The sequence below is a fragment of the Vombatus ursinus genome, unplaced genomic scaffold (genome assembly GCF_900497805.2).
Source record: "Vombatus ursinus unplaced genomic scaffold, bare-nosed wombat genome assembly UNPS02000580.1, whole genome shotgun sequence".
NCBI lineage: Eukaryota > Metazoa > Chordata > Mammalia > Diprotodontia > Vombatidae > Vombatus > Vombatus ursinus.
In genome coordinates, this window is record NW_020940358.1 from 7122565 (window position 1) to 7150408 (window position 27844).

The window sequence follows — 27844 nt, forward strand, 5'->3', positions numbered from 1 at the left end:
AAAGAAAGAAAGAAAGAAAGAAAGAAAGAAAGAAAGAAAGAAAGAAAGAAAGAAAGAAAGAAAGAAAGAAAAAAAAGGAAAAGGGGAAAAAATAGCAAAAACCAACTAAAACATCAATTGAGTCTATTTTATACCCAGGGGCAGCTAGGTGGTATAGTGGATAGAGCACCAGCCCTGGAGTCAGGAGGACTTGAGTTCAAAACTGACCTCAGACACTTATTAGCTGTGTGACCCTGGGCAAGTTACTTATCCCAATTGCCTAAGATACACACACAAACATATGTATAATGTATTTTATACCCATAGTTACCTACCCCTTGAAAAGAAGGGAGGGAGGTAAATTTTCTAATCTCTCCCCTAGATCCAAAACCTTTTGCTCACTATAGTTACACAGTACTTATTACAGTCATTTTTCTCTACAATTAGCATTGTGACTGGCACATAGTAGGTGCTTAATAAATGCTTATTGACTGCTGACCGATTGACAGTCTTTCAAAGATGCCTAATGGTGGCTCAGCAAATAGATCATGGCCTTAGACAATTCAGGCAGGAAGGGTCTAAATACAGCACTTTGGATAAGCTTCTTTGTCAGTAGTAATGGAGCACTTGGAGAAAAAAGTACATTTATAACTAAAGCTAATTTACCTTGTGATGTTTTACTTTCCAGCCTGTAAAATACCTGTAACCAAAGTAAGTATGGTGACCAAGGTGGATGAGACCTTCAACAACCATATGGTTTAATGGAAAGGAGTGTCGTTATTTCTTCACAGTTCGAATATATAGGGCAGCCCTAATTTTAGCCTTTTGGGAAATTTGGCAGAGCATCTTCTCCTCTGATAATATCTGAGGTTCAAAAACAGTTTCAAGTCCTCATGAGAAGTTTCCCCTTTTGGACTGATTAAATTTCAGAGCCTCAGAGCTATTCGCAGGTAGTAAGTAAAACCCCTTCATTCTAACTAATTAAGTTGATTGGGTGAGACCATTTCCCAGAGACAGCTGGAGGACAGAGACAGGTGGGTCCAATTTGAATGGTGCTACCTGGCAAGGAATTCTCATTGGGCCTTTGAGTCACCTATTTCTTCATCTGCTATCTGCTCCTTTACCTGCATATGCTAGCTGGCCTGGAGCCTACAGAAACCATATAAGATACAGCAGCTGGCTACAGACTAATGAACAGAATGTTGGGAGAAGCAGAGAGGGAGCTGTCTTATCGCTTATTAAAGGGATTTTTTTTTAAGCATCATGCTGATTAAAGGGAATTTTTTAGTGTCATGGTTTTACACAATATCTGTGATAGGTAAGCTTAGCATTCTAAACATGCAGAATCATGTATAAGCCAATACATTTATGTCTCTCCATACCCCTGCCCCCTTCCACCTCCCCCACCTGGAGCCATAGCGTCTAAAGCTAAGAATAAAAGCCCAGTCAATCAGGTTTATGTAATGTTCCACAAGTTTTTCTTTGAAAGACAAATCTCCCAAATTATCTTTGTTTTCAGAGAATCACAAAGATGATCTTATCACCAGGTTCTAAATTAATACCATTTAATGGGGTGAGGGGAACCCCACTTCACCTCTCCACTCCACTTATGGAAGCCTTTTCCTCCCCTTAACAAATGGTCAAATGGGATAATCAATCAACAAGCATTTATTAAGTCCCTACTGTGTATTAGGCAGTAGGGATAGAAACATAAAAAATGAAATCATTTCTACCCTTAAGGACTGTATGTACTATAGAGGGAACATCATACAAGAATATGAATACATGTGAAATACGTATAAATAGAATAAGTTTAATATAAGATAGTAGTTTAAGCATAGTAATTTAATATAAGATAGGTACTAGCAGTTGGGAGAGATCAGGACGGGCTTCAAATCAGGAGTGCTTAAGTGGCATCTTGAAGGATGAGGGATTCTGTGAAGATGTCTTTGGAAATGAGGAAATGAGGAACACAGAGAAAGCCCATTTGTCTAGACTGTATAGTGTAGGGTCAGGCAAATCAACAGAGCTTCCCTGGTACATGTACCAGGCCCTGTGCTAAGCACTGGGAATACAAACACAAGCAAAAAAGAAAGATGGTCCCTGGCCTCAAGGAGATTACATTCTAATGGAGTAAGATCACACTCAAAAGGAAGCTAAAAAGGGAGGCCAGGTTTTGAAGGGCTTTAAAATGTCCATAAAGTGCTTTGTGAACTTTAAAGCAAATAACATGTGACCTGTTATTATAATTATGATTCCTTATATGGTGAAATCTTCTCAGCTTCCATTTATTATTTCCAGTTCTGCTTTCTGGGACCAAGCAAAGCAGCATCTCTCATGCCCATGGTTGCCCTTAAGATATGTGAAGGCAATTATCTCTCCACCCCTCAGTCTAGAATCCCTCTTTCGACTATGCTGAAGAGTCTCATTTTTTTTTTTCTTAACAATCCTCTTTAAGGAATGATTTCCAATCCCTTCATCATCCTGATTGACAAACTAGAGCATACCCAGAGGAGGGTGAAGTCTTTTTGTGACATGGTGCCTAGAACTACTGGCAATATTCTGGATGGGGTCTGACTAGGCTAGAGTACAGTGGACCGGTCATCTCCTTTATTCTAAATACTAAATCTCTAGTAAGTATGGCCTACTATTTTTTTTTTTTTAGATTTTTTTTTTCCAGGCAATTGGGGTTAAGTGACTTGCCCTGGGTTACACAGCTAGTAAGTGTCAAGTGTTTGGTCTGAGGTCAGATTTGAACTTAGGTCCTTCTGACTTCAGGGCTGGTGCTCTAACCACTGCGCCACCTAGCTGCCCCAAGTATGGCCTACTATTGCATTAGCTTCTTTTGTCAGCCTTGTCACATTGTTGACTCACATTGCAATAATGATCCACTAAATCCCCCAAATATATTCCACATGAAATTTTCTAGCCATGCCTCTCTCATCTTATACTTGTACTGTTGATTTGAAAAAAAAAAAAAAAACAAAACCCACAGCGCAGGACTTTACATTTAGCCCAATTAAATTGTTAAAAATAAAAATTTTATAGATTTTATTTTTCATCACTTACATCCCTCAACACAACTCTCTACACTCTCCCTTTCAGAAAACCATCCCTTATAACAAAGAATAAAGAGAGAAAACCCAAACAATTCATCAAAATTAGCCAATATGTTGGAAAGAGCATGTCATTGTATGTAGTATTGCACAGTCACAGTTTGCCACCCCTGAAAAGAAGGTAAGGGAAGTTCCTTCTCATAACCTTTCTTTGGATCCAATCTTGGTTAACCCTATTAAATTTTATCTTCCTTTGCAAAAATTTTTGTTCTAATGCCTCATTATGGAATGGAGAAAACCTAGTGGAGCACAGGCTCCAATAAATTCTACCAAATTAAGAAAAACTGTTAGCAACCTATGCCTGCTAGCTAAGGATCAACTTGGTTCCGTTGGAAAGACTCATTACCAAATTGACCACAGGGTAAGAGTTGCTGTTGAAAAAACAAAAAATAAAACCAAAAAACTAAAACTAAAAAGCCACCAAAGACCATCTCCTAAATTATATAGGGATGTGATCTGTGTGAGCCTTGAAAAAATTACCCCTCTCTCCTTACTTTTCTATTTCTTGCTTCTGGAAAAGGTTCTTCAATCAATTGTCTATAGCTTCATTTACCATCCAGGTCACTTTTCAGATCAAAACCAAACCCTTGCTGGCCACCATTTATATTAGATTGTAAGCACTTTCAAGGGCAGGAACTATCTTGCTCTTGTATTTGTATCCATAGCATGTAGCAAACCCCTTGGCACATAGAATGCTTTCATTCATTCAAGCAAATTTCAACTTAATAGATCAGGAACAGATCATATTATCCAAGGGGTTAATTATCCTGCCCAGTTTTTTTTTAAATCACTGGCAGATTTGACAGACACGCATCTGTGCCTTCATTTAATCATAACTTAGAGCCCCATACTGCAAGTAAGCCTGTATTTTAACCTAGTGCCTAGTCTAGTGCCTTACATACCAAATCAATTGTATAATGAAACTTTCTTGTCAAATCAAATATATAATGAAACATCAAAAAAAATTTTTTTGAGAAAAGGTCTGATTTTTACATTTTGTGCTGTTAGTAATAATGCAAGCTTTTTTGTGTGTGTGGTTGTGGAGGTGAGAATCCTAAGGTGAGCACCAAGTTTATAAAATTTGTTTTTGCATCAAATAGTAAAAATATTTTTAAATGACATCATGCAAGTTCTAAAATTGTACTGAAAGAAAGCTGAAGTCTGCTTCACACTGTGAAGTTGGGTCCCTACATGTGAACAATGTGGATAAAGAGTTCAGAGAGAATATACTATTATTAGGCATAACCCTCCCATTGGAATATAAGCTCCTTTAGACTTGGGATTGCTTCATTCTTTATTTGTGACAGCCAGTGCCTGGCATAGTACCTGGCACTCAACAGGCACTGAGTAAAAGCTTGGCTGGTTGGTGACACTACTTAATATGCCAGTTGGAGAGTCTGACTAGGTTCAAACCCTACTTCTGATGTGTACTAGCTGTGTGAACTTGGGCAAATTACTTATCCTCCCTGGGCCAATGTTTCTTCATCTGTAAATTGATGGAGTTGGACTGGATAGTGTCTGGGTGCCCTTCGAGCTCTAAGTCTATGCCCCTATTTATGCTTTGTAGTGGTCAATATCATTTAAACATCACATGGGAAGGATATTTATATGTTGACTTTTTAAGAGCCTTTAAAAAAAAGTACTTATGGGAATGGAGAATACCTTGAAAGTTGAAGATCATTCTACTTCAATGACCAGGAGCTAGGAACTTTTGCTTCAATTATGTACAGATTCACTACATATATGCTTACACGTTTAAGTTATCTTGAAGATATGAAGTTATTAGGCAAGCACTGGCCTTTAAGAATTAAGCTAGAGAGGTGTTTTGGTTTTTTTTAGAGGTTTTTTTTTGGTAAGTCATTGGGGGGTTAAGTGACTTGCCTACAGTCACACAGCTAGTAAGTATCATGTGTCTGAGGCCAGATTTGAACTCAGGTCCTCCTGACTCCAGGGCTTGTGCTCTATTCACTGTGCCACCTACCTGCCCCTAGAGTTTTTTTAACTTGAAAATAATGTCATTCTAATAAGCACATTTATTTAGCACTTAGAAAGACTATATTTAACATGGGAAGGCTTTTGTAGATGATCATATAATCAAAAACTACCATCTAGATCTAAGTGGAATCAGTACAGTTTTGTGTTTTGGGATCCCATTCAATGTTGCTTGATTCCTATACCTTCTGAACATTCGCCAAACCATTGCAACACGATATTGATTACATAAATGCTCACTTTGAAAAATCAAATAGCTATCAATTTGACATTGCTTTGAGTGGACAGGATTACTTCTAAAGCAAGTCCAATTATGATTAACCATCACTCTTCAGGAGAAACTTGCTTCTATGATGTCTCCTAAAGTAATTTATTGTTTTTACTTGGCATGAAATGAGATCACACATGATGTAGAATATAATTCTTAAAAAACAAAACACCCAAACACACAAAACAAGAACCTTTTAGCGGCTTATTTCAGCTCAACTTAAGGGAAAGCTTCATAATTAGAACTGTCCAGAAATGGAATAGGCTGCCCACCAGAGTCATTGGGTTTCCTATCACTGGAAGCTTTCAAGCACAGGCTGAATGACTACTTCTCAGGAAACTTGTAAAGAGGGTTTGTTTGTGTTCATTGCAGGTTAGACTAGATGACCTTTGAAAATCCCTTTCAGCTCTGAGATTCTGTGAGTTCACAATGTCAAGGGATTTATTATAGTACAGACTATTGTCTTATTGTGTTGAAAAAGCAGAGTTTTGTCTGTGTTTTCAATTTGATTCAAACTCTCAAATTGCCTCCTTCCTGCAGGGTACTGGTGCTACAAAAGGTGAGAAATGACAATCCTTGCTCTCAAGGAACTTACCACATGGCAGAGAAATGAGACAAGTATGCAAATTAGTATAGACTACTGTGTAACTTAACCTCTTATCTACTATGGTATAAACATCCCCATTTGATGGTACTTTTAGGACCTATGAGGTTGACATGTCAGACAGAAAACATGCCAAATGTGCAAACAATGCAAAAAACATTGATTAGCTAGAGTCTGTAGCCCCATCATCATAGAATTGGAAGCCACCACTTTGGTCACCAGAAGACAGCAGTATTGTTTCATGTAGAAGACCCTGGAATACTTCAAACACAATACGATAATTCTCTGAGTTTTAAAAATAGTAAATTTCCTACTTTGTATCCAGATGTTGCAATGATTCTTCCCATGAACATTTAGATACATTTTGGTCTATATTTTACTGCAGCAACATATCAAAGAATAATTTTTTACTCTCTCTTGATTTTTATTTTTGTAATTAATTAATTTATTTTTAGTTTTAACATTCACTTCCATAAGTTTTTGAGTTTTAAATTTTCTCCCCCTCCTTCCTTCCTCCCTCCCCAATACATGCAATCAAATATAGGCTCTACATATACTTTCCTATTAAACATATTTTCACATTAGTCATATTGTAAAGAAGAATTAGAACCAATAGGAGAAACCACAAGAAAGAAGAAACAAAACAGAAGGAAAAAAAGAGCAAATAGTATGCTTCAATCTGCATTCAGACTCCATAGTTCTTTGTCTGGATGTGGATAGCATTTTCCATCACAAGACTTTTGGAGATGTCTTAGATTCTTCTGCTGCTGAGAAGAGCTAAGTCTATTGCAGTTGATCGAAAAATGTTGCTGTTACTGGGTACAATGTTCTCCTGGTTCTGCTCACTTCACTCAACATCAGTCCATACAAGTCTTCCCAGGTTTTTCAAGGACTAAATTTTTTAAGATATATTTTAAGCTATAAACTAATAGAGCATAGACTGTTAGAACTATAAGAGGGTGAAAAAAAGGTTTGTTTTTTTTTTTAAGGCAATTGGGGTTGTGACTTGCCCAGGGTTATACAGCTAGTAAGTGTCAAGTGTTTGGTCTGAGGCTGGGTTTGAACTCAGGTCCATGGTCTGAGGCTGGGTTTGAACTCAGGTCCTCCTGACTTCAGGGCTGGTGCTCTATCCACTACGCCACCTAGCTGCCCCCCAAAAGGATCTAATCTTAACCTTTCATTCTACAGCTGAAGAAACCAAGGTCTAGAGAGGTACAGTTACTTCCCTGAAGCAAGGACCTGTGAGAATCAGCACTGGAACCCAGAACTTCTGCATCTTTGCCCAATGCATTTGTTAGCATCCTAATGCTGCCTTTTTAAAAAGCAATAAAATGTAGTGACTTCAGAAGGTAATAAGAAAATAGTAAAAAGTCTGGTTACACAATAATAATAATATCTCACTTTTATAAAGCACTTGAAGGCTTACAAAGCACCTTATATAAATTCTCACTTCATACAGAAAGAGGAGTCTAACAACTGTGATGCAAAAGTTATTTCTCAGGATAGGATAGGTTTGTAAATAACACTGATGTTACATGTAAATAAACAAGCCACATTTTAAAAATTATATTGTTTTATTCTGAACTTCAGAAACACAGCCCCACCCCACCCCCCAAATTTCCACATATGAAGCAGAATAGAAAAGAGGATGATGTGGGAAACCACAAGTCTCAAATATAACTGCTTAAAAAAAAAGCATATATTGAATTTGGCAGGCTACTTTCAAAGCTATCCTATTTGTGTTTCCTTCTGAACTTCCTTTTGTTCCCTTCTGTTTAAAAAAAAAAAAACTTTCACCGGCTCTCTTTTCTTGACTTTTTTTTGGGGGGAGATCCCCTCTTCAAGGTAATTTTTTTGAGGAAAACAGTAGCAGCTGCTGGGGGGGGGGGAGGGAGAAGTATCAGGAAAGGTTTCATGAGCTGATCTTTGAAGTAAAATAAGAATTTTAAGAGGCAGAGGTGAGAGCATACACTGCAAGCATGGTACAAAGGCAGAGAAAACAAGGCCGGAGTGTCTTGTGTGAGGCACAGCCAAGAAGGCCCATTTGGCCAGACTTAAGTCATTCGGTCAAAAGTATCTCAAAACCCAAGGGTGCCTCGCTACACCATCAGAATAAATACAGTCCAGCAAAATCCACAACATGTGATACAGGACCAGGAAATAATAGCTATCTTTTTTCTTGATCTTTTAGCTCTTAATTCTACCAAAGCTGAGGGCACATAGGAAATAGCACCAAAATATAACTTCAGGGCTTCTCACCTCAGTTCAATCATCAGTTCTCCCACACAAAGTTATTTGATTAAACGAGATGAGTCATTGCCTTCCTAGTCATAATTTGTATGTTTGGATTAGCTGGGAGATTATCCGTAAGTCTGTTAGTTGTAGGGCATGGTGTCTTTCACTTCTAGGTCACAGGGCCAAGTTCAGGCAAGCTGATACAGATTGGAACATAGCACTTAGGAAGATTTGCCCCCTTCAGTGGGAGCTGATCACAGAATCTCACCATCTTGGTGTTGGGTTATTCTAACACATAAATCCCTTGTTGATGGATTGGGACGTTGGGAAGACTGAAACTATGACAAGTATTTGTCACTTGGACTATACCAGATGATCACTTTTCAGTCTTTATGGTATCATCTCTTATAATGTGTTTCAAATCCCTTCTTTAGCAATCCTGCTGGAAGGACCCTGGGGAGGGAAAATTCACTACCTAAGCTGGAGGCAGTCTATTCTTGGACAATTCTAATCATTAGGAAATTTTTTTCCTGGTTTTTTATTTTTCCTTGTGTACTAACTGAAACCTGCCTTTCTGCGATTTCAACCTACTGCTCCTAGTTCTTCCTTTTGAAGCTCAACAAAACAAGTCAAGCCCTCTTCCACATGGGTGCCACTGGTATCCTTTAGGATTCCTATCACATCCCCTAAGACTTTTCTTCTCCAGGCTAAACAACTCAATTGCTTTCTCAGTTCCTTGAATGGCAAGTCCCCTACCTTCCCAGTTGCCCTCCTCTGGATCCACTTCAACTTGTCAATATCCTTTCTAAAATGCAGAGCCCTGGGGCAGCTAGGTGGCACAGTGAATAGAGCACTGGCCCTGGAGTCAGGAGGACCTAAGTTCAAATCCAGCCTCAGACCAAACACTTGACACTAGCTGTGTAACCTTGGGCAAGTTACTTAATCCCAGCTGCCTAAAAATTTTTAAAAAAATGCAGTGCCCAGAAATAAGCACAATACTCCAGATGTGACATGACCAGGATAGAATGCAGTCAAAATATAATTTTCCTCCTTCTGACAACTAAGTTTCAATCATTATAGCCTAATATCACATTGACTTCTGTGGCTGACATGTCACATCATTGACTCATGTTGAACTTGCCTTAATATACTACATACTTCCTCTTCCCTCTCCCCCAGCCCCATGTTTTTTTTTTTTTCCACAGGAAATACTGTATAGCTATAGTTTCTCCAACGTGTATTTGGGCAGTTGACTTTTTAAATTCAAATGTAGGACTTTACATTGATCCCTTTAAATTGCATTCTAACAGTAATCTTTCCTTATCAAAGGTTCTACATCCTTAGACATTTTCATAAGAGAAACTGAGGAGATGCTAGAGAGCATGGTGGAGTCAGAAGTCTTTCCTTATCTACACATCTGAAAAATCACTTTTAAATTTAATTTAATTTAGCTACATGGAAGTTTCTAGTCCAGGTCTGTTTTTAAGCAAGTTGATGCCTATAAACTCTTATCCAAGCACAGAATCCATTTTCTGATCATTTTGGCATTAAGTCCTTACCCTTATCTGCTTATTATTCCTGAGTACAAGGCTATTCTCTCTTCAAGAGATGAGTAAATGTACTGTAATTGCTATCAAAAGAGAAGATGCTTGTATAGGCTAAATCCTGTTTCAGGAAGCACCTTGTAAGAGTTGGTGCTTTAAAGACTGAGAAGCCATCATCTCATTTATTCCAAGTGACTAATAACCAGTCAGGGGTAGCTAAGTGGCACAGTGGATAGAGTGACTAAAGTCAGGAAGACTCATGTTCCTGAGTTCAAAGCCAGCCTCAGACATTTCCTAGCTGTGTGACCCTGGGCAAGTCACTTATCCCCATTTGCCTCAGTTTCTCACATGAAAAATGAGCTGGAGAAGGAAATGGCAAACCTCTCCACTATCTCTGCCAAGAAAACCCCAACTGGGGTCTTGAAAAGTCAGGCAAGACTGAAAAATGACTAAACAATAATATGAGTCGTGGTGTCTTAGCCTTCCCAATGTCCCAATCAGTCAACTGACAAGTATTTATAAAATGCATATGCTTAAAAGCATTCCTTTCCTACATTACCATGAAAGGTTTATTTAGGAAAATTCTCTCATTGTCCTACCTCATCTCTGCCAGTGACGAAAGCTATGTGACTGAGACCAGCTAAACACTAATCTTTCTGGCATTTTATTCCTCAAACAGTTTTATTAAGAGCAATTACAATAAATACTTAGTTAATACTCACAGAATCTCAAACTGTCAGATGTAGGAGAGACCTGAGAAATCTGTTAAGTCTGACTCCCTCATTTTGCAGCTAAGGAAACTAAGGTCCAAAGTGCGGGAAGGATTTACCACTGCACCAAGTAAGGACAATATTGCCACACTTTCATTCATTCTAAATACCTAAAAATGAAAGTGAGGTCAGATATTTAATTTTAAACAATTACAATAAGTTGACCAGTCTTCTCATGCTAAGGTTGGATAAGAGCTGTTTTCCTTTTATGTATAAATTGGGCTAGCTGGCTACTGAGATCCCTGCCTCATGGTTAGGACTCTGATATTCTGTCATCACTGTCTTAGACTCTGCCATGGCAGGCATACTCAACTATGTCTCCTTTAGTGACTTTGAAGCAATGTCTCATGAGGTAAAGTCACAAACAGTGGTAGCTCCCTCCACTGGAATCTTTAGCTTTGCTAAGCCATATGGATTCCATGGAGAAAGGGAAACTGGTCACTTATCAGACACATGTTGAAATATGTCAAAAGCAAACCATTGACCTCAATAGCGTGACTTTAATCAGAGTTGCACTTCTTTCTACAGGGCTTGGTACATAGTAAATCCTTAATAAATGCTTTTCTTTCATTCATTAACTTTTGGCATCTAAAAGAGAAAGAGCCTGTTGTGTTCAAGAGGGCATACTTTGCTCCCCCTGATAGAGCCAGTGTTGAGGGTACTTTGTGTACCCTGATAGAGCCATTTAGGAGGCTACAGTAGAGACTGAAAATGTACCTCTGTTGTCTAATCTATTGGGAAATTCTGTGGGTAACCCATAATAATAAGTTGTTTGGTCTGAATAGATCACTTGAACACACTTTTGCTCTCCCATCTAAAGCTATGGTACTCTTTGATAAGAAAGAAAACTGGAGCCTCCAGAAGTAGGCCCAAGCACCCATGAGAGAATGGCACCTGATACTAATATGAGCAACAACAAAAAAAAAATTCCTTTATAGTCCCCTGACCACTGTCATGTGCTAAATAATCAAGTCATTCTGAGAGGAAAAAAAAAAGAACAGATTATTAGCTTTCATTTACAAGAATTCTGCTTTTCTTTTACCAGAATTTTTCTCATCTTCCCTCTTTGTCTACAAGTGGATAGGTTTACTTATACAATTACAAAATACATAAAGATAGAAACCATTTTTAATTGTTAAATATCAAGAAGTGACCCAGTTACCTAGGGGTCATAGGTTCAACTTGAATTTTCTAGCATTTTTTCCCATTCCCATTCTTCAGAAATTTTTTTTAAGCCACACCAATTATCTGGGATAATAGATAAGGAAGAGGCTTTCATTGACCTAATTCCTTTCTGCCTCTCATCTCAACCTATCAAAATCCCACTGATTTATTCAATCTTTGTTAAATATCTACTGTGTGCTAGGCTCTAAGTATACAAAGACAAAAATGAAATAATCCCTGCCTTCAAGAAGTTTACGTTCTACCAAAGAGAAACAACAGATATACAGAAAATAGATACAAAATATATACAAAGTAATGGATACGGGAGGCACTGGTAAATGTAAGGATCTAGATATTTACTTTAAGCAGGCTGCATTTTAGCTATTTTTTGAATAAAGTTAGGGATTCTAAGGGGTAGAGGGGAGGAAGGAGTGCCCTCTAGGCATGGGGGACAGCCTATACAAAGGCACTAAGATGTAATATTGTACCTGGGGAACAACAAGTAAGCCAGTTTGGCTGGAATACATAATGTGTGAAGGAAAAAGATTTGTAATAAGCCTAGAATGGTAGGTTGGAACCAGATAACAAAAGGCTTTAAATCTAAAAAGAGTTTAGCTTTATATTTTGTCCTAGAGGCAAGAGAAAACTATTGAAATTTCATGAGCAGGGAAAAGGTAGGGTATTACTTCTGCTTTAGGAATGCCTATTTGGTTATTCATACACACACATACATACACACACACACACACACACACACACACACACACACATTTTTTCAACATAATTGGTTTCTCTTGTAGTACTGTGTATTTTATTTTTTGAATTTAAAAACATCATTCTGAGAAGGGGTCCATAGCCTTCACCAGACTTGCAAAAGGGTCCATACACAAAAGTTTAAGAATCCCTGGACTAGAAACAGAAAACCCAGTTAAGAGTCTATTATAATCATCCAGGTGAGTTGGGATTTGGAGAAAGGATGAATGGTGATGGGACAGTGGGTTAAGGGACTCAAGGGTAAAGGACAATGTAAAGTTGGACTGATTAAATACAAGGTCAGGATTTTGAAGGAAAGTGAAGTCAGAGCAGGGATTATAGCCAGGAAAAGAAGGGAAAATGTAGTGACTGGATATTATAGGTGAGGCCAAAAATAGGTTTAGGAGGGTTGAAATACATAGGGTTAAGAAGGAAGAATAGGAAGCTTTAGAAAAGATAGAGTAACTTAAGAGTTATGGTCAGTGGAGGGGGAACTCTTATAAGTGACGATAGAATTGAAGATATTGTCATCCCTGTGAGTTGTAGTGGTACAATGAAGGTGCAGATCATTGAAGTTAAGGAAACATAAATTGGCAGGCAAGGATACTTGAGGGGTCACCAACACATAATTGAAGTTCTCAATTATAAGATTGAGGTTACAAAGGAGAGAACAATTGAATCAGGTACTGAGCGCCCTAAGAAGAGAGAAAGAATGCCTTGGCAGCTGGTAGATAATAACCACCAGGATCTAGATAGGATACTATATTATTAAGGTTATTAGGATTGATTTTCCTCAAAGAAGGCAAGGTTGCTAAATAAAGGTGGGAGGACAGACTATGAAAGAAGCAGTGTGTGGGGGGGGAATGAGTGAATCTACATCTATACTTAGAAAGGGTGGCCACAGATGCAGTGCCTTCTGGGAAGTCCAGGTTTCTGTGACTGCAAAGAGATGAGAGGAACAAATCTAACAAATAAGATTTTGTTACCAGTAGAATGGGGGCTCCACAGAGGTCAATGGAAGGGGAGTTGGTTAGGGTCATAGCAGGGATGGGACTGACATTGATGGATATGAGAGAATAGGAAGTGGCACCCATGGAAAGGAGTGTCTGTAACTGAGTCACAAGGATTCTGAATGGAGCCATAGGACAGTAGAATGCTATGTCCTTTTTAACTATTCATTTGATTATCAAATCCCTGAGCAAGGCTGGGGGGAGGAAGGAGGTGAATGGCAGCAAGGCAGATGGGGAGTCTTTAGGTCACTCAAAGACAGAGGTCAGTCAACAGCTAGGTCTTAAAAGACCCAGTTCAAATGTCACAATAGACTTTTGGGCAAGTCTATTAACCTTTCTGGTTTTCAGTTTCCTCATCTCTAAAATGAAGATGGACTAGATGACATCAAAGGTTCCAGCTCAACCTATGATTCTATGACCCTCTGGGAGACCTTTCTTGATCTTTCCATTCAGAAATGACTTTCCCTTCTCAGACCTCATGTAACACTTTGACTGTACCTTCAAACACTTCTATTCTGTTCTACATTATGGCTATCGGTCTGTCTTGTCCTCCCACCTAAACTACAAGGGCAGGAAGGATAGGATCTTAATTGCTTTTCTATTTCTCGCAGCACAGTGCTCTGCACATAGTAGATACTTTATATCTCTTTATTTTTTCTTTCATTCTCTAACTTAAAGTCCTATTAGAAAATGTTATTTTGAGAGCCTGTGACTAGTAAAGCATAAGCCACAGGCCAGGAATTGAAGCCCAGCTGGTTTTAGGACAGAACCACAATAAATTTTTTTCAGACTTATCACACTATGCCTGCTATTAGAGTTTATTTTTGTCCTTGTCTTTATTTCCCCTATGAGATGGTTGGTCCCCTGCTATACCTTCCCCATTGCATAGCCTAAACATGGGCCAGCAAATATCAGGCACTTAAATTTGATGGTCTTCAGCATTTCAAAAAAAACCCGTGATGTGGACAGAAGCCTTTCTACAACTTAGTAGACAGTTTCATGAGTTATGGGACCAAAAATATTTATCACCTTAGAGCCACCCTTCTGGTAATGAGCCCCTCTTAGTTTAGCTGGGTTGGTTCTTGGACAAAAAGCACACTCTCCTTCATTTGGCCAATGTTTGAAGCCTTTTTAGCTTGGAAAGGTCTATCAGAGCCTGTACACTCTATTAGCATAATCTTCAAGACCCCAAGGACACTCCTACACTATGATGAAGCACTGAAGTAAGACCTTGGTAGAAGGTCTTCCAATAAAATCCTTCTTTGATGGGATCCTATTTTATAGGCTCTGGGAGGTTTTCCCCAAGCTGGAAAATATTCTATTCATCCAATATCAAGGACCAGTAAATTCAACTGATGGTTAACCACTAGGAGGTAATTACTCTGTGTGTGTGTGTGTGTGCGTGTGTGTGTGTGTGTGTGTTGTGTATATGTGAGACACACACACACAGAGACAAAGAGAGAGACACGGAGACACAGAAAGAGACAGAGAGAGACAGTGAGAGAGACAGAGACAGAGAGACAAATACAGTAGCCCATGAAGCCGCCTATTAAGGCATAAAGAGATTGTGATATGAATCAGACAAAATCTCAAGAGCTGAAAAAGGGCTTGGAGGTCTTACCCATACTTGAATAAGCATCCTTCTTCAGAATACTGGACAAGTGGTTATTCATCCTTTGACCTGAAGAAAATGAGAGGGATCCCAATACCTCCCCAAAACAGTCCATTCCTCTTTTGGACTGCTCTCATTATTAGAATGGTTTCTGCCTCCCACCCCCTTCCCTTACATTGAAGCCTTTGTAGTTTGGTAGTGCCAACCAAAGCCTACAGAGATGCAATATAGATTTTACATAAAAGCTATAACAAGATTAGATACATAGATAAAATACAAAAATATTAAATTTTTTAATCTCTTGAAAACATTTTTCATTTCTCAGAAAGGATTATAAAAGAGACTCTAGATCAGAGGTTCTTAACCTTTTTTTCTATCATGGACTCCTTTGGTTCCTAGGGAACCCTTCCTGAAATGTCTTAAAACACATAAGATAATATACATGGAATTACAAAGAAAACCAAATATATTGAAATAAAATTGTATTTTTTCATGTCCAAGTTTACAGACCCCCCGGAATCTATCCACAGACCTCTGGAGAGTCTGTAGGCTACAGATTAAGAACTCTTGTCTGGTAGTCCACCAGTTTAGGGCATAATACAAACGTACTTTAAGATTTCTGTCTTCACAGAGTTAATCTGGCAATGTGGCCACTTTAGTATATACCCAGGATTATCTCAGAATAACATTCTAATCCTTCAGATGCCCAGGTCATTTGTTCACATTCCCATTCAGCTGCTAGCTGGAGCAGCCTAGCCATGACTAAGGCAAACTGTTCTCTCTTAGAGGCAAAGGACAATTCCTCGGGGGAGAAACAGAGCTAAGAGCTAATCACTGGTGATCCAAAGGCAATTTTTAGCAAGGTTGGGAGGAGAGATCCTCAACTCCACTTAACTACAGTCCACTCAGAAAATGGCAACTGTTTAAGAATTGTCAGTTTCATTTCTCCAATTTTTTAATCAAGATGTTTAGCCTATGAAACCTAACAGTCTTGCTTTTGTTCTGCCTTTTGGCCCAATTGCTACCAGCATGTCTAAGATAAGCAGGCTTGCTCATTCTCTCCCCATCACCTCTAGTTTCTTGGTACTCTCTTGGGTTTTGTCCACTTAGAATCTTCTTTCACAATGAAGTCACTCAGGTACACTTCTGTTTTTTTCTCCTCATACTGCTACCAAATGCCCTAATCTGGGCTGTTTCTCTTCCCCCCTCTTTATAAATTTAGACTCATCTGTATTTGTCACTTTTTACTTCTTACCCCTTTCACAATAAAGGACAAGCAATAAAACAGAAACCATGTGCTGCCCCCACAGTTTGGGGGATGAACACTCAGCAGGCAAGTCATGGGGGCTCCCAATTTGCATATACAATTACCACGTGTAAGAGCATTTCTACATTCAGGCTGAGTTAATTTTACATGGAGTGGGAATAATGCAAGTTTTGCTTGAAGGCTAGTAATAAAGGATTGTATCAGGGAGAACTTATGAAGAGATGATGAGCAAAGCTAAATAATAATTTTTTGGACAAGAAGTCATATTTTGCTTGATAATCCACTTTGAGGAGGTGGCTGCTCAGAATCCTGTAGTCTAAAAAGGGAAATCCATGCTGACACTTTTCTGAGCTCATAGGTGAAATAGTACTAAGCTTGAATCATTCCCAGTTTCTATACTGATGCATATTTGCATTTAGGCAGTGAGCTATTTGAAGATGATAAGGTAAGCCAGCATGACCCATTGCTGCCTTCCCTATTTTTTGACTCACAATATTTGACTCAGATATAAAATTCTGTATACATAGGTGTATGTATACATACTTACTAGCTCTTTGAGTCTGGACAAGTCATTTAATTTCTTTTTATCCCAGTTTCCTTATATGTAAAATATAGGAGTTGGATTCATCTGTCTCTAAGGTTTCATCCAGATCTAAATGATCTATGATTCTACTCTTAAAAAAAAATTCCCATCACTTTGGAAAGTAGGTATGAGAGTCAAGAACTCTTCCTCAAATAATTCACAATGGCCCTAAACAATGATAATGATATAATCATTAATGATATTAATAGTTGACATTTATTTATTTATTTATTTATTTAATGCAATTGGGGTTAAGTGACTTGCCCAGGGTCACACAGCTAGTAAGTGTCATGTGTTTGGTCTGAGGCCAGATTTGAACTCGGGTCCTCCTGACTTCAGGGCTGGTGCTCTATCCACTGCGCCCCCTAGCTGCCCCCAATAGTTGCCATTTATAAAATGTTTTAAGATTAACAAAACATTTTACAAACACTATTTTCATTTGATCCTCACAACAACCCCATGGGGCAATATAAATAAATATTATCCCCATTTGACAAATGAGGAAACTGAGACACATAAAGATTAAGTGATTTATCCAAAGTCACATAGCTATCAGACAGAACAACCAAGACTGAAAACCAGGTCTTCTGATTTTAGATCCAGTGTTCATTCCATCATCTTTGCCTCTCAGACAATAATAAGGATAAGATTCAGCAAAGAGGAGGTTATAAAACATTTTTGGTGGTAGATCTTTTTTTCGGATGGAATGGATGGGATTGATAAAACTCAATTTTATTTTACTTCTTAGCAATTAAAGGGGAAGAAAAAGATTACTGTTTCTGTCTTTTCTTCAAAAAGAATAAACATAAAGGGTCAGCCAGACAACAGAAAATCAATATGGAAGAATACAATTTATTAGGGAAAGAAGAAAAAGGACATAAATGGGGGAGATCTAGGGGCAGCTTCAGTCTCTTGGTATGAGTATACTGCTTTGTGCAGCATCCATGTGAACATGTGGCTACAGGTGCTTTTCTTTACCCCAAAGAAGGGCAAGCCTTCAAGCCTGACAAGGAGGAAGTGGTGGTGAGTCAGGGCCAGGCCTATTCTTTTGTTTAACCATAGAAGAGGACTCCTGAGTGCTTTGGGTGGCTGCAGTGGCCAATAACTGCAGACAGGAGAGGTTCAGGAAAAAGTGGCCTGAATGGGAGTGTGGGGGTGAATGCTCAAGCTCCTTCAAGCAGCTAGTCGAGTGAGAGCACACAGAAGAAAAAGTTTGAGGAAGACAACAGCAAGGTGTATATGGCGGAACTTCAAGCACCATATGTTTTCCTATCATTATCCATCTGTTCCCAGACCAAAGTCTAGGAAAAACAGAGAGGGCACTTACTGAAAACATGCCCTCCACCTCCCTGGAGTACAAATCTGGTGATGTCTTTTATTAAGCATGCAGTGATGTTGCCCAGTTCTCTTAGGGCTTTGCCTTTGGAATCTAGCCAAACAATGGCAAATGTGAAACACTAGAGATCATTCTCAACACTGAAATGAGCCATTTGGCAAGCTTTTACCTTGTTGTTGTAACTTTAAGACTTCTGTCCTATGTGCCAAGGTCTCTGGCTTTCAATGAGCTGCTACTGATATCGACAACAAGCCAGACCTGATTCTCCAAGAAGCAGAGACTGAGAAGATGACTGACTACATTGGAGAACATGTTTTTTTAAAAAAAATCTTATGGCCAGGGAAACCCTGTTGAGAATTACCTATGCATAAGGTAAAACTCAAGAGACTAAACCAGGGTCATCCTTGAAATTCCTTGTGTTTCCAAAACTTAGCCCAAGCTCCTCCTTATACATCAAACCCTTCCAGACCGCCCCCCCCCACTACATTAGTTAGTACCCTCCCTTAATCCTCTGCCTTGTATTTATACATATAGGAAGAAGCTAGGCCAAACACTAGTTAGTGCTTTAGGCCTAGAGTTGGGAAGACCCAAGTTCAAATCCAGCCCCAAATACTTACTGTGTGACCCTAGGTAAGTCATTTAATCTCTGTTTGTCTCAGTCTCCTCAACTGTAAAACAAGAAGAATAAGATCACCTACCTCCCAAGATTATAAAGAGTTTTCCATAGTATCTGGCACATAGTAGGTGCTTAATAAATGTTTTTTCCCTTATATATGTACAATGCTATTTCCACCAAAAAAAATGAAAGCTCTTTGAGGGTTTTATCTGTCTCTTTGCTCCCCAGCACAATGTTTGAAACATGGATTCAGTTGTGTCTGATTCTTCAAGACCCAGTTTGGGGTTTTCTTGGCAAAGGTAAGGGGAATAGTTTGCCATTTCCTTCTTCAGCTCATTTTTACAAATGAGAAAGTGAGGCAAACAGGACAAGTGACTTGCTGAGGGTCACACAGCTAGTAAGTGTCTGAAGCCGGATTTGAACTCACGAAGATGAGTCTTCCTGACTTCAGGCCTAGGACTCTGTGCACTATGGTGCCACCTAGCTGACTGAAGCTGAATATAATTGGAATTTACTAGACATTGAACTAATCTCTTTCTGGTTCTTCAGATCTATGAGATCATGAATAATCAGCTGTTTCCTCAACTGTACCCCAAGTACAAATGGTGAATCAAAATGCCAGGAAACAAATGCAGTGATGCTATAAGGTAGAGACTTGAGGAAGAAGGCTTGTTATTCATAGAACAAAGTGTGGCCCAGGGATTCTGAAGGCCCTTTCAAGAGGTTTGAGAAGTCAAAACTATTTTCATAATAATTTTAAGACATTTTAATTTCTTATTTGGTAAATATCAATAGATACAGCCTACATAAACAAAAGCTCTTGGGGCAGAGGACTCAATATTCAAGAGTCAAATGGGATCCTGAGACCAAAAAGTCTGAGAACTTTGTGTTCTGAGTTCTGTGCTTCTACAAATATTGATAGGTGACCATCTCCTCAGTGTTCTGTAGGTTGATTCAGAATTTGGTGATCTACATTTATTGCTGGATGGGCTTAGACACTGAGGAGCTCATACATTAAAACACCAGTATCTGCTCAAAGTTTCCACCTCATTGGAAAATATGGTTTGGTCATCATTGCACTACTGTATAATCCATTGCTGGGTAGTCTGGCTGGTAAATGCTGCTGGGTTGTGGCCCAGTAGGGAGAAATGAGTTTTAAGAAGAGCCATAGGTGGCACAGTAGATGGAGCACTGGACCTTGTGTCAGGAGAACCTGAGTTCAAATCTGGCCTCAGACACATTGGCTGTGAGGCCCTGGGCAAGTCACTTAAACCTGATCGCAAAAAAAAAAAAAAAGATAGAGAAAGCATTTCTGAGTTAAGACCAGAGCCAAATGAAGTAGGAATCTGAAAAGACAATACAAAGGCATGCCTACGTGTACCCCTTTCAAGTCTCATTCTAGAAACTTAAACCGAAGTTCCTCCAACGGAACTCAGCTCCCATTCTTATCCCCTCCCCAACCAGGATTGTATATGTCAAGCTAGAAAGACTAAGATTTCTTTCAGATCCAACTAATAATCAGTCTACTCTGAGTTCAAATTCTGCCTCAGACATTTACTGGCTGTGTCACTCTAGACAAGTCACTTAACCTCTGCTTGTCTCAGTTTTTTCATCAGTAAAACAGGGATAAAAATAACACTATCTTCCAGGGTTGTTATGAGGAGCAAACAAGATAATGAGATAAGTGATTGGCACATATGAAGTGCTAGATAAGTGTTAGCTATTTTTATTATTATTATTATTATTATTGTTATTCCCCGAGTCATGATATCTAATAACCTTTGGCAATTGATACTAGCTACATGCTGGTAACATTGTAAAGAGAATTTTTTTTTAATATCTAGTTGGAAGAGTCATTATCTTTTCCAAAGCAATCTTGAAGCAATCAACCCACCAAAAATCTGGTCATCTGTAGAGGAAACTTTGCAGGCTTCTCTACAGTTTAATATGAACGCAAAGAACCAGAAGGTAAAATGGTCCTGACCTCCAGAGAGATAAGGTTTTTCTAAAGGGCTTAGGGAATCCAAACTAAATATCTACAGGACAGCATTTTTTAAAAATTATTTTGGAGTAGTGTAACCCAGAGTAGAAACCAACACAAACAGGTTTGGTTATAGTTCCCCAAACAATAAAGGTTTCTGAAGTCCATAAAACCAACCAATTCTGAGCCCTTTCTCTTAGATACTCTCTCAGTGACAGGAGGCATTGGCCAAGTCAATAACTTACACCAGTGCCGGCTACCCATGTTCTAACTATCAGCTCTGGGGTTTCTCTAGTGACTGAGGACTAAAGGGGGCTATAGCATGTGCCTCCTGCCCCTGAAATCAGACATCTGCTAGAATTTGAATGCTTTGCCCAGCTATGCTCCCAGGTCTGGAGTTCTATCTGCTCTGATCTCCCACACTCAGTGAGAACGACAAGGCCTGCTCAGCAGCTGTTGAAAGATAGATTTACTTCTCAATCCTCAAGTCTGTCAAGCATCTCACTTGTCCTAAAACAATGGCACGCTTCTCATTTTTTATATTTTTCCATTTCCCCTCCTTCAGAGAACAATATGTCCTTTTCCATGCTTGAGAATTTTCAGGTCACATGGATCCAGATGGAATGTTTTGGGGACCTCCCTGTCCTGATACTTGGCACAGTAGGATAAGTCAAACGAGGAAGGACAACAAGGATGTGATTTGCATGGCTTTCACACCCCCTCGTTTTTTTCCACCCCCTACACGTGAAACGCCCCACAAAAATGGTTTCTTTTTTTACTTTCCTACCAATAGGTCTTTAACAACAATAAAAGATTATCTTCAAAACGATCTTTATATGCAAGTAGAGGCTTGCTACAGAAGCCCTTTCAATATTTAGCAATTTAATTCGGGAGAAGAGAGTTGAGCTCCATTAATGTACCAAGAATCACAGAATTTCAGAGCTGGGAGAGAACTGGAAGTCCCAGAATCCAACCCACAGTTGAATGGGAATCCTTCTGTATGATATCCCAGTGCTCATTCAGTCTCTGCTCAAAAAGACAGTGAACCCACCACTTGCTGAAGAAGTCCATGCCTCTATCTGTGAGGAGCAACAGCAGCTAGGTGGTTCAATAGATAGATCACCAGGCCTGGAGTCAGGAAGACCCGAGTACAAATTCAGCCTCAGACACTAGCTGTGTGACCCTGGGCAAGTCACTTAACTCCGTTTGCCTCAGTTTGTCATATGTAAAATGAGATGGAGAAAAAAATGGCAAACCACTCCGGTATCTGCCAAGAAAACTCCAGATGGGGTCGTGAAGAATCGGACACAACTGAACAGCAACAACAACGACACTTGGACTATTTCCTCCTCATTGCTCTCCCTGTTGTCTCTTCCCTCTCTAATATATTCAGCACACGGCAGTGATTTTCTTAAAGCACAGGTCAGGCAACGTCACTCCCCTACTCAATACAATCCACTGGCTCCCTATTAACCCTAGGAGAAAGCACAATTCCTCTTGCATTTAAAGGCCTTCTCAGACTAGCCACAGTCTGTTTTCCCTAGCACTTAGCACAGTGCCTGGCATATAGTAGGCACTTAACAAATGTTTACTGACTGATTGACTTTTCTAGTCTTATTAGACATTATTTTCCTTTAGTCACACATGATGAAGTCAAACTGGTTTTCTTGCTGTCCCTCATATACAGTATTGCATCTCCTAGCTTTGTGCCTTTGTGTCAAATGTCCCCCATGCCTGTGAATGGCAATAGAAATAATAGTGCTAGTGATAGCTACCTTCTATATGCTTCTTTAAAATTTGTGAAGCACTTGAAATGTACAGGGTGTCCCAATAGTCTTAGTGCACTTTTAAAGTTTTAATAGCTTAAAATTGCACTACGATTTTTGGGACACCCTATTTGTACACATTCAATCCTCTCAACAACACTGTGAGGTTGGCACTATTACTATCCCCATTTTACAAATAAGGAAACTGAGCCTGGGAGAGTTAAGTGACTTGTCCAAAATCACACAACTAGTAATTATCCGAGTCAGGATTCGAACTCAGGTCTTCCTAATTCCAAGTCCAGGGCTCTATATTATACTATACCACTTAATTGCCCTTGAATTCCTCACCTCGATGCTTAGAATCCTTAATTCCCTTCAAGTCTCAGCTCAAGTACCAACTTCTACATGAAGCCTTTCTAAATTTCCCCCAGCTGCCTGTACCTCCCAAAATTATCTAGTGACCATTACACAGATGCAAGTGCTCAATATGTGCTTATTAATTGATTGATTGAGAATACCGATTTACTACAACTTTGATCCCCTGCTCCTAGTTCTAGCCTCTAGTGCCAAGCACCATTTCATCTTCAAATTGAAAAAGGTTAACTATTCTTTTCAGAATTATTTTTGAAAAGTTTTCAATACATCTGATGATAACTCCCCGAGAAGGCTGTTCATCACAGGTGCCTCTACTTTCCTCTTATTCTCAATTCTTTGCAATCTGGCTTCTGACATCATCATTTAGTTGAATCTGCTCTCCAAAGCTACTAATAATCTCTCACATATGAAAGCTAATGTCCTTTTATCAATTCTCATCCTTCTTAGCCTCTCACTGTCAAACACTATTTTCCTTGATACTTTCTTCTCTCTAGGTTTTCATGACATCACCCTCTCCTGGTTCTCCATCTTACATATCCTTTGACTTTTCTGTCTCCTTTGCTAGGTCTTCATTCATATCATGCTCAATAACAGTGGGAGTTCCCCAGGGCTCTCTCATAGGCCCTCTTTTCTTCTTCCTCTAGCCTATATGATCCTTGGTGATCTTATTAACTCTCATGGATTCAATTATTATTTCTATGAAGATGACACCCAAATCTCTTTGTCCATCCCTAACCTCTCTCCCAGTCTTCTGTCTTGAAGATCCAATCCAATTGTCTAACATCTTGAATTGGATGTCCCACAGACATCTTAAACTCAAATCCATATCCAAATACCCAAAATGGAATTCATTATCTTTCCCCACCAAACCTTACCCTTTTCCCAACTTCCCTATTATGGCCAAGAATACCACTATCCTCCTAGTTACCCACGTTCACAACCTAGGTGTCATATATTGGATTCCTCACTCTTTCTCATACCCCTTTCCCCTATATCCAATCTGTTGCCAAGTCCTGTTGATTTTACCTTCAAAACATTTCTCATATAGGCTCCTTTTTCTCTGACACTGCAACTAGCATCTTATAGACCCTTATCACTTAAAACCTGATCAATTGCAATGCCTTCTGATTGGTCTTCCTACCTCAAGTCTCTCCTCACTCTAATCCCCAGTGACTTCCTATTGCCTCTAAAATCAAATATAAAATCTGTTTTACTTTCAAAGCCCTCTATAACCCCCATAACCTGACCCCTTTGTACACCTTATTCTCCTTCACATACTTGCAATTCAGTGTCCCTGACCTTCTTGCAGTTCCTCACTCATGACACTTCATCTCCTGACTCTAAGAATTTAACTGGCTGTCCCCCATTCCTGGCATTTTCTCCCGCCTCATCAGTTGTTTTCAGCTGTGTCCAACTCTTCAGTGACCCCATTTGAGGTTTTTGTGACAAAGATACTGGAGTGGTTTGCCATTTCCTTCTCCAGCTCATTTATAGATGAAGAAATTGAGGCAAGTAGGATTAAGTGATTTGCCCAGGGTCACATAGCTAGCATGTGTCTGAGGCCAGATTCGAACTCAGAATGATGAGTCTTCCTTATGGTAGGCACAGCCCTCTTATCCACTGTGCCACCTAGCTATCCTCCTCGTCGTCTCTGCTTTCTGGCTTCCCTGGCCTCCATCAAGTCTCAGCTGAAGTCTCACTTTCTGCAAAAAAGCTTTTCTAAGGATTTCTTAATTTTAGTGCTTTCCCTCTGATATTACCCTTAACTTATCTTTTACAGTTGTTGACATGTCTTTCCCATTAGATCACCATTTTGTTTTGTTTTGTTTTGCCTTTCTTTGTATTTACATGCCTAGCATGCTGTCTGGTACGTAGTAGGTGGATAATAAATGCAACTAACTGATTGACACATTTTTAAAAAAAGTTTAACCAAAAAATAATTACCACCTAATGAGAAGGGCAGATATTTTCTTTTTAGTAAAGTATAAAAGAAAGAACAAAACATACCTTTCAAATCTGACTTCACAGTGACTAAGAAGGAAACTCAGAAGTTAATGTTATTTTTTCTAATATAGTCCTAGCCTTAAAGCATGTCAACAAGCTAACCTGATGAATGTCAATAGATCTGGATCATTTGAGAATTGGAAACTGGCCATTTTACAATGGCTGTATAGCCAGGGTGTATATTCCAAGAGTCCTTTCCAGAGGCATATCTTGCCATTTTTGCACTGAAAACAACAGCACAGAAACAACACTTCCCTCCCCAGGTCTGCATGTGCCGTATCCTTTTTATCACTAGGACTTTCCAGCCTGCCTACTTCATCTGGGCTTTTGTCTGTGAGATTAGGGTGTGGGCAAACAAATGGCTTCTGGACTGGGAAACTGGACTTCATTCCGAGCTGGCTGCTTTACTCTCATAAAATTGCCAAACTCAATATAAATCATACTAGACAAATAACATGAAAAATACCAGCAAGAGGAAATATTTCCAGGACAGCATCTATCAGTCTTGACTGTCAGGAAGATGGTAAGGTCCCTTTTCTTAGACATCATTGATACCAATTAGCATCCAAGCCCTCTGGATGATGGTCACTGTCTCCTAGAGGTAGGTGGCTTGACAAGGACCCTCTCTAGATTCTTCTTCTGTTTTAACCCTAGCCTTCTAACAGGCTTGGAAAGTTGGGACTATTTGATCCATCACTGAACAGAAAATGAAATGGATACTGCAAGGTCAATTAATTAATTAGATACAGAGAAATAAATCATTGGAGTTTTTTTTTTAACAACATGATTTTGCAACAGCATCTTTGTTTATAAGAATTCTCCACCTGTGTTTCAAAAACAAACAAAAAGTAAAATACAAGATGGATCTGTGGTTTTGGTAGTATAGAACTCCCAGTGTGCAAAGTCCCTCCACTGAGGGACAATTAGAACCCATTATGACTTAATATGCATCTTAAGGAGATCCTTAAGGGACAAAAAGCTCTAGTGATTAGCCCAGGGTCATACAACTAGCATCAGGGGCAAGATGTGAACCCAGATATTATTAACTAAGCTGCGTACACTATCCATTGAACCACCTTTCCATTTTTATTTTGCCTAAATATCCTATATTTAGGTATGCACTGTGGCATAGTGGAGATGCCTTGTGAATCAGGAAGACCTGGTTTCAAGTCCTGCCTCTTACACATACAGACTGAGTGATCCTGGGCAAATCATTTATTTAACCTCTCAGTGTACCCAGACAACTCTGTAAATTACAGTGCCTGTGCTGTCTTGCACTGGTAGAGGGAGCTCCTTCACCTCACCTCATTGGTATAGCAATAGCAATCAGTGAAATCACAGGTCTTTTCTCCCTCCTCGCCCCTCTGTAAAAAAAAAAAAATCCTGAACAAAATCTTTCTATATCCTACTAGTGTGCAAAAAAAAAAAATCACTGAAATTTTTCTTGTTCTTATTTAATTGGGTATCTTTATTTTTGGAATACAGATATATAAGAAACGGTTTATTAAATAAAAATAGACTAATGAATTGTGCCAGTTAAAATGTATTTGAACAATGGATTTTTATTTCTTTTCATCTTAAACTATCTCTTCCAATTTTAATAATAAGTTTATTTGTATATTCTAACCAGCGGACATTTATAACAGCTGAGCAATAACCTCTTTAAAAAAAAAAAGAGCCAGATCCTGCATGTGGGTAAGCTACTTCCTATGAATACCAGGACATTAAGCTCTCTGGAAAGGGTATTATTCCATTCAAGCTTCAGTATGGTGGGGCAGAGAGACATTTAATAGTCCAAAGGGTAATTTATTGAGCTGTACCCTAGTGGCCTGAAAGAGGCAATGCTGTTTCCAAAGATACTTCCTGGAGCAATTTGGACATTGAAAAAATCAGGTACAATAACTGTGGAAAAATACTGCTATTCCTAGCCTTTCTTCAGACAGAATGTTCACATCTGCTCATTAATTCAGATGTTTCAAATCCAAATAAAATTATTAATCATCTACCCAGCTATATGAAAGCATGTGAAAAATATCACTCCTAAGGAGAGGATCAACGAATGCATACTTGGATTGAGATTTTGACAGAGGGAATTAAAGTGCTACTGGAGATAATCATCATTTAGAAATCAGAGGCACCTGCTCAAAATATTTGAACTAAATATTCCAACCTTTCTGAAGCCCTCAAATACATTAAATATTTATTAATATACACAGTGTAGGGAAATGAGTGGATTAAAAAATATTATGCTTCTCTGCCTTCATTATCATATTCTTCTGCATGTAGCTATAGGTCCTCCCTCTTTCCCCACACATACACAATGTATTTGTTCTTTGAACTTTTCATTAACATCTACTGTAACCCTGGCTTAAGTTTTTGTACCTCTTAATTGCTTGTCATGGAAAAGCTAACAATTTTACTTAGTACCCCAGGATCCAAGGAGAGCCTAATTTCTCCCTACACAACTTGAAAGAAACCCTTCTTATAGTAATCAATCAATCAGTAAGCCTTTATTAAGTGTTTAGTATATGCCAGACACAGTAAGTGCTAAGGGAAAACATGGCTCTGGCTTTGGGATCTATGGGGATTCCACAAACCATAGTTGTCTTTTCTGAATGAAGGCAATGGTTTGGTTTTGTTTTTCACAATACCACCTGTAAATAAATAACCAGGTTATAACTTAGCTTCAAACTTGTTGATTAGTTAAGTGACACATTTTGATATGGGAACAATTCTAAAATAACAGTTCCAAGTATTTTTATGCTCTCCCCACTACACACACATAAAAACACCAGGGGGAGAGTTCAATCTCTTTAAACAATACAATCCCATAGCTGCTTCTAGAGATAGATAAAATAGGTTCCAATTC

The 27844-nt window shown here is 38.9% G+C and overlaps 1 protein-coding gene across 3 annotated transcripts in view; it reads right to left on the bottom strand.

The window, feature by feature from the left end:
* SLCO4A1 (solute carrier organic anion transporter family member 4A1) overlaps nt 1-27844 on the bottom strand; it is a 70843-nt gene that overhangs the window by 40593 nt on the left and 2406 nt on the right. The window contains exon 2 of one of the 3 annotated variants that reach the window (XM_027850112.1): nt 15057-15116. The exons of the other annotated variants lie outside the window; for them this stretch is intronic. The gene's annotated coding sequence lies outside the window, so the exon portion shown is untranslated. The remainder of the gene's footprint in view (nt 1-15056; nt 15117-27844) is intronic. 3 annotated transcript variants of the gene reach the window in all.